Below are 10,328 nucleotides of genomic sequence, written 5' to 3' on the forward strand. Positions count from 1 at the left end.
CCAGAGGGTCTACTGCTCCACACACCAGAGACGTGGGGCTCCATGCCACTGACCTGACCTGGAAGTCTAGGAAAGCTGTAATGCAACATTAATAGTTACCCAGCTTTCCCAAAAACGGCTTAATAGAATTTGACAGGGTGACTCATGATAATGCATCTGATAGATTGTGCAAGTCAGGACTTTGAGGGGTTGCTGGACTGACTTATTTCAGAATGTGCTCAGGAAAGTGACAAGTCAGTGCTGTGTATAGTCTGGAGGGATTCCGCCGCTGTAGTCTAAATGCAAGTTTAGGAGGCAGATGCTCAGGGGATTCCTGTCATCTCCAATGTTTCATAAATTCCGAGAGTGTTATTGCTTGTGCGTCATGTACAATTGTTGCTCATAAAATGGCTTTCCTGCCTGGTAACATGAAAAACATAAAACAGCAAGAGACAGCAAGGTATTATTCTCGATGGAAGCTCAAGGCCTCATGCACATGACCGTATGTATTTTGCTGTCCGCAAATTGCGGATCTGCAAAATACGGACACTGTCTTTGCTGCATTCACATTTTTTGTGGATCCATTGACTTCAGTGGGTGTGTGGTCCACATTTTGCGGCCACGTATATAGTGCATGTTCTATGCTCTTGCGGAATGGAAATACGGATGCAGAAAGTAAGCGGATCATGGATGATTTGCGTACCGCAAAACGGATACGGTTGTGTGCATGAGGCCTGAAAAAAGTGAATATCACAAAGCTGGTTTATTTTTTTGTGAGAAATAGAGTGTGAGGGTCTTGCAAACAACAGCATCCTAGAGCTGGCCATACACGAGATAAAAGTTGGCTGGAATGGCTTGCGGCAAATTCTTCTCTGCCGAAAATGTAATCAGCCATGATGGAAATTTTCAGCTGTTCGTTGGACGAAACCACATGTTGATGGCAATTCGGCTGATCATTTGCCACTGTGCTCAAGGTCCACGGAGTCTGATTCTTCAAAAACTTTGGTTGTCCAGTCTGTTATAAGGGTATTTTCAAGTATTGATTGGTTCTGTCCCCTTTAATTCTGTTCCTTTTATACACTGCCTGTCCAAAAAAAAAAAGTTGCCACCTGGATTTAACTAAGCAAACAGTTACGAGCCTCCTATTGGATGATTACTGCATTGGTAATTATCTTTCAGCTGGCAATAAGTTATTTAACCCCAACTGGTGCAATGAGTTGCTTCTCATTTCTTAAACAACCATGTCGAAAGACACATCTTGTGGTCGTGGAAAAGATGTTAGTCTGTTTGAGAAGGGTCAAATCATTGGCATGCATCAAGCAGAGAAAACATCTAAGGAGATTGCAGAAACTACTAAAATTGGGTTAAGAACTGTCCAACGCATTATTAAAAACTGGAAGGATAGTGGGGACCCATCGTATTTGAGGAAGAAATGTGGCGGGAAAAAAATCCTGAATGATCGTGATCGGCGATCACTTAAACGTTTGGTGAGATAAAATCAAAGAAAAACAACAGTAGAACTCAGGGCTATGTTTAATAGTGAAAGTAAGAGCATTTCCACACACACAATGCGAAGGGAACTCAAGGGATTGGGACTGAACAGCTGTGTAGCCATAAGAAAACCACTAATCAGTGAGGTAAACCAGAAAAAAAGGCTTCAATTTGCTAGGGAGCATAAAGATTGGACTCTGGAGCAATGGAAGAAGGTCCTGTGGTCTGATGAGTCCAGATTTACCCTGTTCCAGAGTGATGGGTGCATCAGGGTAAGAAGAGAGGCAGATGAAGTGATGCATCCATCATGCCTAGTGCCTACTGTACAAGCCTGTGGGGGCAGTGCTATGACCTGGGGTTGCTGCAGTCGGTCAGGTCTAGGTTCAGTAACAGTATGTGCTCCAAGAATGAGGTCAACTGACTACCTGAACCTACTGAATGACCAGGTTATTCCATCAATGGATTTTTCCTTCCCTGATGGCACGGGCATATTCCAAGATGACAATGCCCGGATTCATAGCGCTCAAATTGTGAAAGAGTGGTTCAGGGAGCATGAGATATCATTTTCACACATGGATTGGCCACCACAGAGTCCAGACCTTAACCCCATTGAGAATCTTTGGGATGTGCTGGAGAAGGCTTTGTGCAGTGCAAGATCATCAATGCAAGATCTTGGTGAAAAATGAATGCAACACTGGATGGAAATAAATCGTGTGACATTGCAGAAGCTTATCGAAACAATGCCACAGCGAATGCGTGCCGTAATCAAAGCTAAAGGCGGTCCAACGAAATATTAGAGTGTGTGACCTTTTTTTTTTGGTGGCGACTTTTTTTTTGACAGGCAGTGTATTATCTTTTATATTCATCCCCCATTGTGCTGAGAAAGCCAGATTCCTGAGTGGTTATCTCAGAGACATGCAAGCTGCACACTGGAGGAGAGGCTGAAAGGTATAAACCTGCCACACACAGACATATATTGGGCACTCCATTGAAGAAGTCATCCAGGTGGGATAAATTGATATCCTCATCTGTAGTATCACCATGGGGTGTCGGCCATGTGCTACGACATGGTGGACTCGGAGTCCCTCCCATATTGTATGTGTAGGCCAGTGATAATTAATAACTTTTTACTCCCATTTAGTAAATATACTTATTCACTTAGCCTGCGTAAGCGTATTCATTCTAAAATCATCAAATTCACGTTCACAGCCAGTTTAACCTGTCATATAAACTCCTAAAATGTGCTATCTGCCATATAAAGTAACGGAAACATATCTTTGACAATTCAATTGCAATTAAACTTGTCCCATGCTGTATTTAAGGCCTCGTGAACACGATCGCAAGCATTTTGTGTCTCACAAGATACAGATGCTGTCCATGCGCCTTCCCCTTTTTATTGCCAACCCCATTGACTTCAATAGGTCCGCATTTCGCGGACAAGTATCCGTATGTCTGTTCTACAAAAGATAGAACATATCCTATACTTGTCTGCAAAATGCGAACCTTGGATCCACTGAAGTCAATGGGTTTATATAAAAATGCGGACGCCACACGGACCACTTCCGTATCTTGCGGATCTGAACGTTGCAGACCGAAAAATGCTTACAGTTGTGTGGGCCCAAATTAAAGTTTAGGAGTCTGCTGGACATTCCAGACACAGGAAGAGTCTGGCATATTCATTATTTGGGAAGTCAACTCTACCTCCATGTATTTGATTGACATCGCCACTTCCAGAATACGCATGCGCCATGCTATGGTGTACACCAGCACAACTTCAAGGTCCTACTGCTCATGATCCAGCTGAGTTTTCACTGGAGTGTGCAGACGCTATATTACAGCTTTTTGGACCACTGCCCAGGCCAGAAAGCAGGTGAGATGTTTGAGAAGCTGCAGGCAAGAAGGGAGAAGAAACCAAGCTGTCAATCTATAGAAAAAAGGTGGGATTAAGGCTGGGGGAAAAAAAATGGATGGAGATGGTAATTTACATATGTTGCATGCATCCTTTCAATGGTTATTATTACAGAGCAGTGGAGCACTAAAAAAACAAAACAATTGTAGGCACTTTAAAGGGGTTGTCCTATGAAAAATATTCTGCATTTTTCAAACCAGCACCTGGATCTGAATACTTTTGTAATTGCATGTAATTAAAAATTCTGCATAGCCACTGAGTTATTCAATAAAATGTATCTGTATAGCGCCACCTGCTGTCTGTTTTTTTCTTATTTTTTTTACCTGCTCACTGAGAAGGCCGCACATGCTCAGTTTCATAGGGAGACACGCCCCTTTAGCTGCAGCATGAAAGACTCCCCTTGATCTGTCAGCTTGATATAGAGCAATGAATGTAGAGATCTCTGGATCCATGTCAGGTACAGGGCTGGTTCTAGCTTTGTTAGAAAGAGATTGTCATGTTCTATGGTGATGTCTGATTTTCATTTTTTACATTAGTCATGGGATAACCCCTTTAGGCTGCAAGACTGTGTCACAAACCAGCGGGTATGAACCCACTGTGCCACGTGTCCTACCTCCTCTAAGAGTGTTGTCTAAGTGAACCCCTCAATCTTCACAGTACCCCTGATAGTGGGGATAGACTTTCCCGAGGGGAACACCAGGTCACTACCTCTTAAGGAAGATAGGCACACGAGGCAGCTGGTCCAGGCGATCCAGGAGGTACCTGAGCAAGGTACCAGAGGTACAGGCGTCGTCAGCCGGCTGAGTCATAACCAGGAGCAACAGTGCAGGACCGAAGGATTAGGCAGAGGCGAAGTCAGACGGGCAAAAGGTCAGGGCAGGCGGCACAGGTCAGGCAATCCGGATCGGCATCAGGAGAGTCAAGGTAGGCAGGCAGGGATCAAACGGGTAGCAGGATCCAGGAACACAAGTACGAGTCAGGAACACAAGCGGATATCAGGAACCTCAGCAGGACACAAGGACCTTGACACTGAGGCATCTGGGAAGGGGGATGAGACACTTATATATGTTCAGGAGGGCTAGCGAGGTTCAGCGAAGTCACATGGCCTTACCCATAAACCCCAGGAAGTGACGCACGCCGGCCTTTAAGGAAGTGCTGCAGGAAACAAGCAGCAAGCATGCTATGGCCAGGGCTGAGAGGAAGCTGTGGAGCGGATCCCAGAACAACAGCACCTACACAGACAGAGCCCAGGACTGCAGCGGTGAATGGAAAGCACTGGCCGCAGATCACCATTAAACACGGCGCTCAGGACCGCGGCGGTAAGCAGGGGAACAGCGGCGCACAGCAGCCGCTGTTACAGACTGTTGTAGTGGATTGGGTAAGGAAAGCCATGGGACAGGTTCCCTATAAAGTGGATCTGTCACCTGAATATGCTGCTCTATGTAAGAGTCTCGTATTCTCCACTCTCTTATTAAAAGAGTTTTCTAGGAGGACAATATTGATGACCCGTCCTCAAGATAGGTAATCAATATCTGATTGGTGGGGTCGGACTGCCAGCACCATCGCAATCAGTTGTTTGAAGAGGCCACACGGCTGTACGGGTAGATAAAATATCAGTAACAATACCATTTACACCTCTTGAAGACGAGCTGAACATCGTGATCTGCTGTTCCAGCCTTATTAGGCTCCATTAGTACATGGTATTGATTTTGTCTGCTGGGGACAAGGTTTGGAGACGGCTCGGAGGACCTCAGTTCACTGCGGTTATAGATCAGAGATCTTTTATGGCCAAAAATAAGAAAGAAAGGAAATCTGTAAAGACTGCTCAATTTTGGAAGCCTAAAGTACATTGTCCATTTTAGGGATAAAACATTTTATTTGTAAAATTACATCATATATAATAAATGTATTTGTTCTATATGTTTGTCAAATCACATGAGTTGTATCAGCTGCAAATAGTAAGGTGTGTATCTGTCGATGGTTGTTTGTGTGATAATCAGTAATACCAATCACTATTTGTTAAATCCTGTGCTTAAAGGGGTCGTGTCGCCAGTATATATTAATGACTTATCCCCAGGATAGCAATAAACAAAATGTAGAAGCAGCACCACTCGGTCCTTGTAGATGCAACAGTCTCACCAGTAGCTCTGGATCCAATGGTCAGAATATATGGATAAATGCAACTACAGTTGCAACATGAGAGAGAAGGAAAATTCCCACATTTTTTGGGGGGCTAGGAGTAGTTGTCTATCTAGACCTTTCCCTCCAACATCTGCCTTCACAACTCGATCACGAATATTCGGGCCCCTTTTGTATGCCATCATGGGAGGTAATTCAAATTCCTTGATAGCTGGCAGACCTCTATGTAGGATCTGCCATTCTTCTTTAAGAATTGTGGCAATTTTGCCACTATCCTCCCCATAGACGGACACAAAAGGGATTCTCGTCTCTACTCTATTATGTGAACTCACATTTAAAGTGCCCCTGTGATCCATATCTGAGATTCTCTTTTTGGTACGTCCAATCAACCTCTTGGGATATCCCCTATTTGCGAACTTCCTACACATCTCATCAACACGTTTTTCAAAAATGCTGAGAGGCAAACCCACTGACACAACGTACAGTACAGACCAAAAGTTTGGACACACCTTCTCATTCAAAGAGTTTTCTCTATTTTCATGACTATGAAAATTGTAGATTCACACTGAAGGCATCAAAACTATGAATTAACACATGTGGAATTATATACATAACAAACAAGTGTGAAACAACTGAAAATATGTCATATTCTAGGTTCTTCAAAGTAGCCACCTTTTGCTTTGATTACTGCTTTGCACACTCTTGGCATTCTCTTGATGAGCTTCAAGAGGTAGTCCCCTGAAATGGTTTTCACTTCACAGGTGTGCCCTGTCAGGTTTAATAAGTGGGATTTCTTGCCTTATAAATGGGGTTGGGACCATCAGTGGTGTTGAGGAGAAGTCAGGTGGATACACAGCTGATAGTCCTACTGAATAGACTGTTAGAATTTGTATTATGGCAAGAAAAAAGCAGCTAAGTAAAGAAAAACGAGTGGCCATCATTACTTTAAGAAATGAAGGTCAGTCAGTCAGCCGAAAAATTGGGAAAACTTTGAAAGTAAGGGCTATTTGACCATGAAGGAGAGTGATGGGGTGCTGCGCCAGATGACCTGGCCTCCACAGTCACCGGACCTGAACCCAATCGAGAGGGTTTGGGGTGAGCTGGACCGCAGAGTGAAGGCAAAAGGGCCAACAAGTGCTAAGCTTCTCTGGGAACTCCTTCAAGACTGTTGGAAGACCATTTCAGGGGACTATCTCTTGAAGCTCATCAAGAGAATGCCAAGAGTGTGCAAAGCAGTAATTAAAGCAAAAGGTGGCTACTTTGAAGAACCTAGAATATGACATATTTTTAGTTGTTTCACACTCATCAGAATTAACCCCATTAAACTAGCTGACATTAGCGATGTGCTAATGTGAGCTGAACCTAACTAGCCTATTCCTACTTGTATTTATGCCCCCGTTACGCCAGAAATTTAACTTTTGTAATATGCTAATTAGTCTCTAGGAGCAGGGGGGGGCGTTGCCCCTGCTCCTAGAAGCTCCGTTCTCCCACCTCTGGACGCGCCCCGCTGCACTTGATTGACAGGGCCAGGCAGCCTTGGTTTTCTCCTTCCGGCGGTCTGCCATGTATCTCGCGCCTGCGCCGTCCCGTTTAGTATTTGGCGCAGTGAGTAAAGGACGTTCGTTCTTCACACACTGTGCCTGCACCGAACACCAGACGGGACGGCGTAGGCGCGAGATACATGGCAGACACCGCCGGAAGGAGAAGACCAAGGCTGCCTGGCCCTGTCAATCAATTGCAGCGGGGCGCGTCCAGAGGTGGGAGAACGGAGCTTCTAGGAGCAGGGGCAACGCCCCCCCTGCTCCTAGAGACTAATTAGCATATTATAAAAGTTAAATTTCTGGCATAACGGGGGCATAAATACAAGTAGGAATAGGCTAGTTAGGTTCAGCTTACATTAGCACATCGCTAATGTCAGCTAGTTTAATAGGGTTAATTCTGATGACAGAAACCCTTTAAGTCTAAGTGTGAGTAGCTGTAGGGTCTGTACTTAGGGGATCTGGGACAAAAATAATTTTGGAGTCTACTCTGGGGTCTGAATGTATTTATTTTGGGGCCTGCTCTGTAGTCTTTTACAATAGAGTGTGGGGATGGCTGCATAAGCGAGGGGCCAAAGACGTCTCAGCAGGAAACTCGGCAGTCGTCAAGAGAGGTTGTCATGGTGGTCTGGGCCAGATGGAAAAGAAAGCGAAGGTCTACAATTAGAGAAGACATCAGCCATGAGTCAATGGATTTATCGAGGAACCGTCACCTCTCCTGGCATGTCTATAATAGTAGATCACTGAGACAAAATGTCTCTGTGAAGCCCACGACTAATAGACAACTGGGTGTTATCATCTCCCTTTATAGAATGAGTCCCTACACAGTCTGATACTGTCCGAGATGATTAGATATTCTCTGTGTGTAGGGAAATAGCCCTTTGACAACAACACACAGTTTTTAACGCAAGCATAGAAAGGTGGTGATGTCTATAGACAGAGCAGCAGTGGGGGAAGTGGGGCATCCCAGGGCCTGGGGTCTACTTATTCTGCTAGGACCAATTATGTGGGGTGGCTAATCACACGGTGAGAAATCTCCTAGCAAACCAAGTACTATTTATGATGCCTTCTTTGCCCCTCTGTTGTTAGGTCCATAGATTTCTCTGTTGGATTATTTTTTTTATAATTAGCCATTAACAGATATCTGCCGTCATTGTACGCATTCAAACACACATTCATTGGATGCTATTATATTCAAGCCTTCAAAGAATGGTGATTGTTTCCAAGCAAAACAAGAATCATATGAAGGTATCCATCCGCTGACACCCAGTCCATTGAACTGTTTTATTGCCGAGATCAGAAGAACTATTTGTTCGGATCCATAGATGACATCCTGTAATTTCTGATTATAAAACTGTTTATCGGGTGCAATACAATGGAGTTCATCATCAAACAAATAATAAAAATGCAATTCACAATTTAGAGGGGTTAGCAGGTAAGTAAAAATTGGCAGCCTGACCTCAGGAAAGGTCATCAATCAGATGGGCAGGGGCACCACACCCGGCACCCCCACTGATCAGCTGTTTTGCGCAGCGAAGTCCGGGGGGGGGGGGGGGGGTGACTCAATTAGAGCATCATACATTGCACTGACTCTTCTGTGGGCGTCTTTATCCAAGCCTATTAAGAGATCAATAGAGCTGCCATACTGTTATACAAAGTCTACCCCTACTATTAATAATGAGGATTACCCTTCAGATAACATCCCCTCACAGCAGCTGTAAACTGATAATGCATTATATGAGAAATATTATAAATGGCACACTGTAGATGGGGACCATTATACTGATTTTGCATTGAGGCCCAGGATCTCAGGAGGGTTATTTCCATCTGGACATTTATAGTAATGTGTAGCCATAAGATATGCCATAAATGTCTGATAGGTGTGGGTCCTGCAGATATCTTGAGAATGGAGCCCCGTGTATCTCTCAATTCACTTCTATGGAAGTTTTGAAAATAGTCTTAGAAGCGGAGAGAGCCGCACATGCGCAGTCACCTCTTCATTCACTGCTGCGAGGAGACAGGGCCCCGTTCTTGAGATTGCTGCGGGTCCCAGAGGTGGATAAATGTTGAGCTGGGAATGGCTCTTTAAAGTAGTCTCTGATCCAAAACAACCTCTTCCCAATCCTGAATGCAAATTAGCATTGTCTGTTTATCCACAATGTCTCCTGGCATGGCAGGTTGTGGAGGCCCCCCCCATGGGTGAGGTTCTAAAGGTGGAAAGACCATGTCCAGAGACCAATTAAAGAAGTGGAGGAGCAGTGGGTCTATTGGGAGCGCCGCACGTGCTTGGCCTGTCAGCTGCACACACCTGGCACTGCTAGAAGCAAGTTGTCCATAGCTACAGACGCTGAGAGGGCTCAGGGTTCATCCAGGAGGACTATACCAGTCAGGTCCTGATGAAGGTCACTGAGTGGTTGGCTGAGCAATTCCATAACCTGCAGGTGGGCGAAATGGTGGGCCACCTAACGAGTGTCCTAAAACCCAGGAGGAGCCAGAGTTCTGGGAGGAAGCAGAGGAGGACACGGCCAGGGGTTCTACACCAGCTCTGTGGCATGAACAGAGCTTGCAGGGCCATTTGTCCCATTTCTTTCCCATAGGAGTGCTTGATAAACCTGAACCTATCCATTTGGTTGTAATCCAACATCAGAAGCTTTAGCATGTGTCCATGGAGGCAGCATGACCATCAGGTCATGGGTCAAACCATTGTCCTGGAAGGTAAAGGCTGCACCAAGACCAGAATTACCAGTTAGGGACCAGTTTAAGGTGGGGAGGGGGCACGCCCCCCAGCATGAACGGACCTACAGAGGGAATCATACTTAAAGGGATGCCAGCACAGGGAATGAACATGATGCCGACACTGCGCATGCGCTAGCTCGCGCATCGCCAGCAAGGAGGAGATTCGGAGGACGCGGGGCGGTGCTGGGCTCCTTTCCGCTGGACTCATCTCCAGACACAGGACTCATATCAGGTTCATTTGCATATTGATCAAAAAGGTTTTTTAACACAATAAAAGCGCAGAGAGCTGTGGGGACTGGGTATTGCAGATGTGCTAGCGGTCATCTAGCAGCCCATGTCCCCAGCTCTATGCACAAAATCATGGTGACAGGTTCCCTTTAACTGATCCCCGTCGCTGGGTTTTGGCTCCTTTGCTCCCCACCACTGCAGATCTCCGGTCTCTCCGCGTTGACGTCCAGTTTGATGTGGGTCATGTGGTCACAGCGGTGATATAACACATGCGGTACGCATCACTGCTGCAGCCAGTAGTTGGCTGC

The sequence above is a fragment of the Bufo bufo genome, chromosome 4 (genome assembly GCF_905171765.1).
Source record: "Bufo bufo chromosome 4, aBufBuf1.1, whole genome shotgun sequence".
Classification (NCBI taxonomy): domain Eukaryota; kingdom Metazoa; phylum Chordata; class Amphibia; order Anura; family Bufonidae; genus Bufo; species Bufo bufo.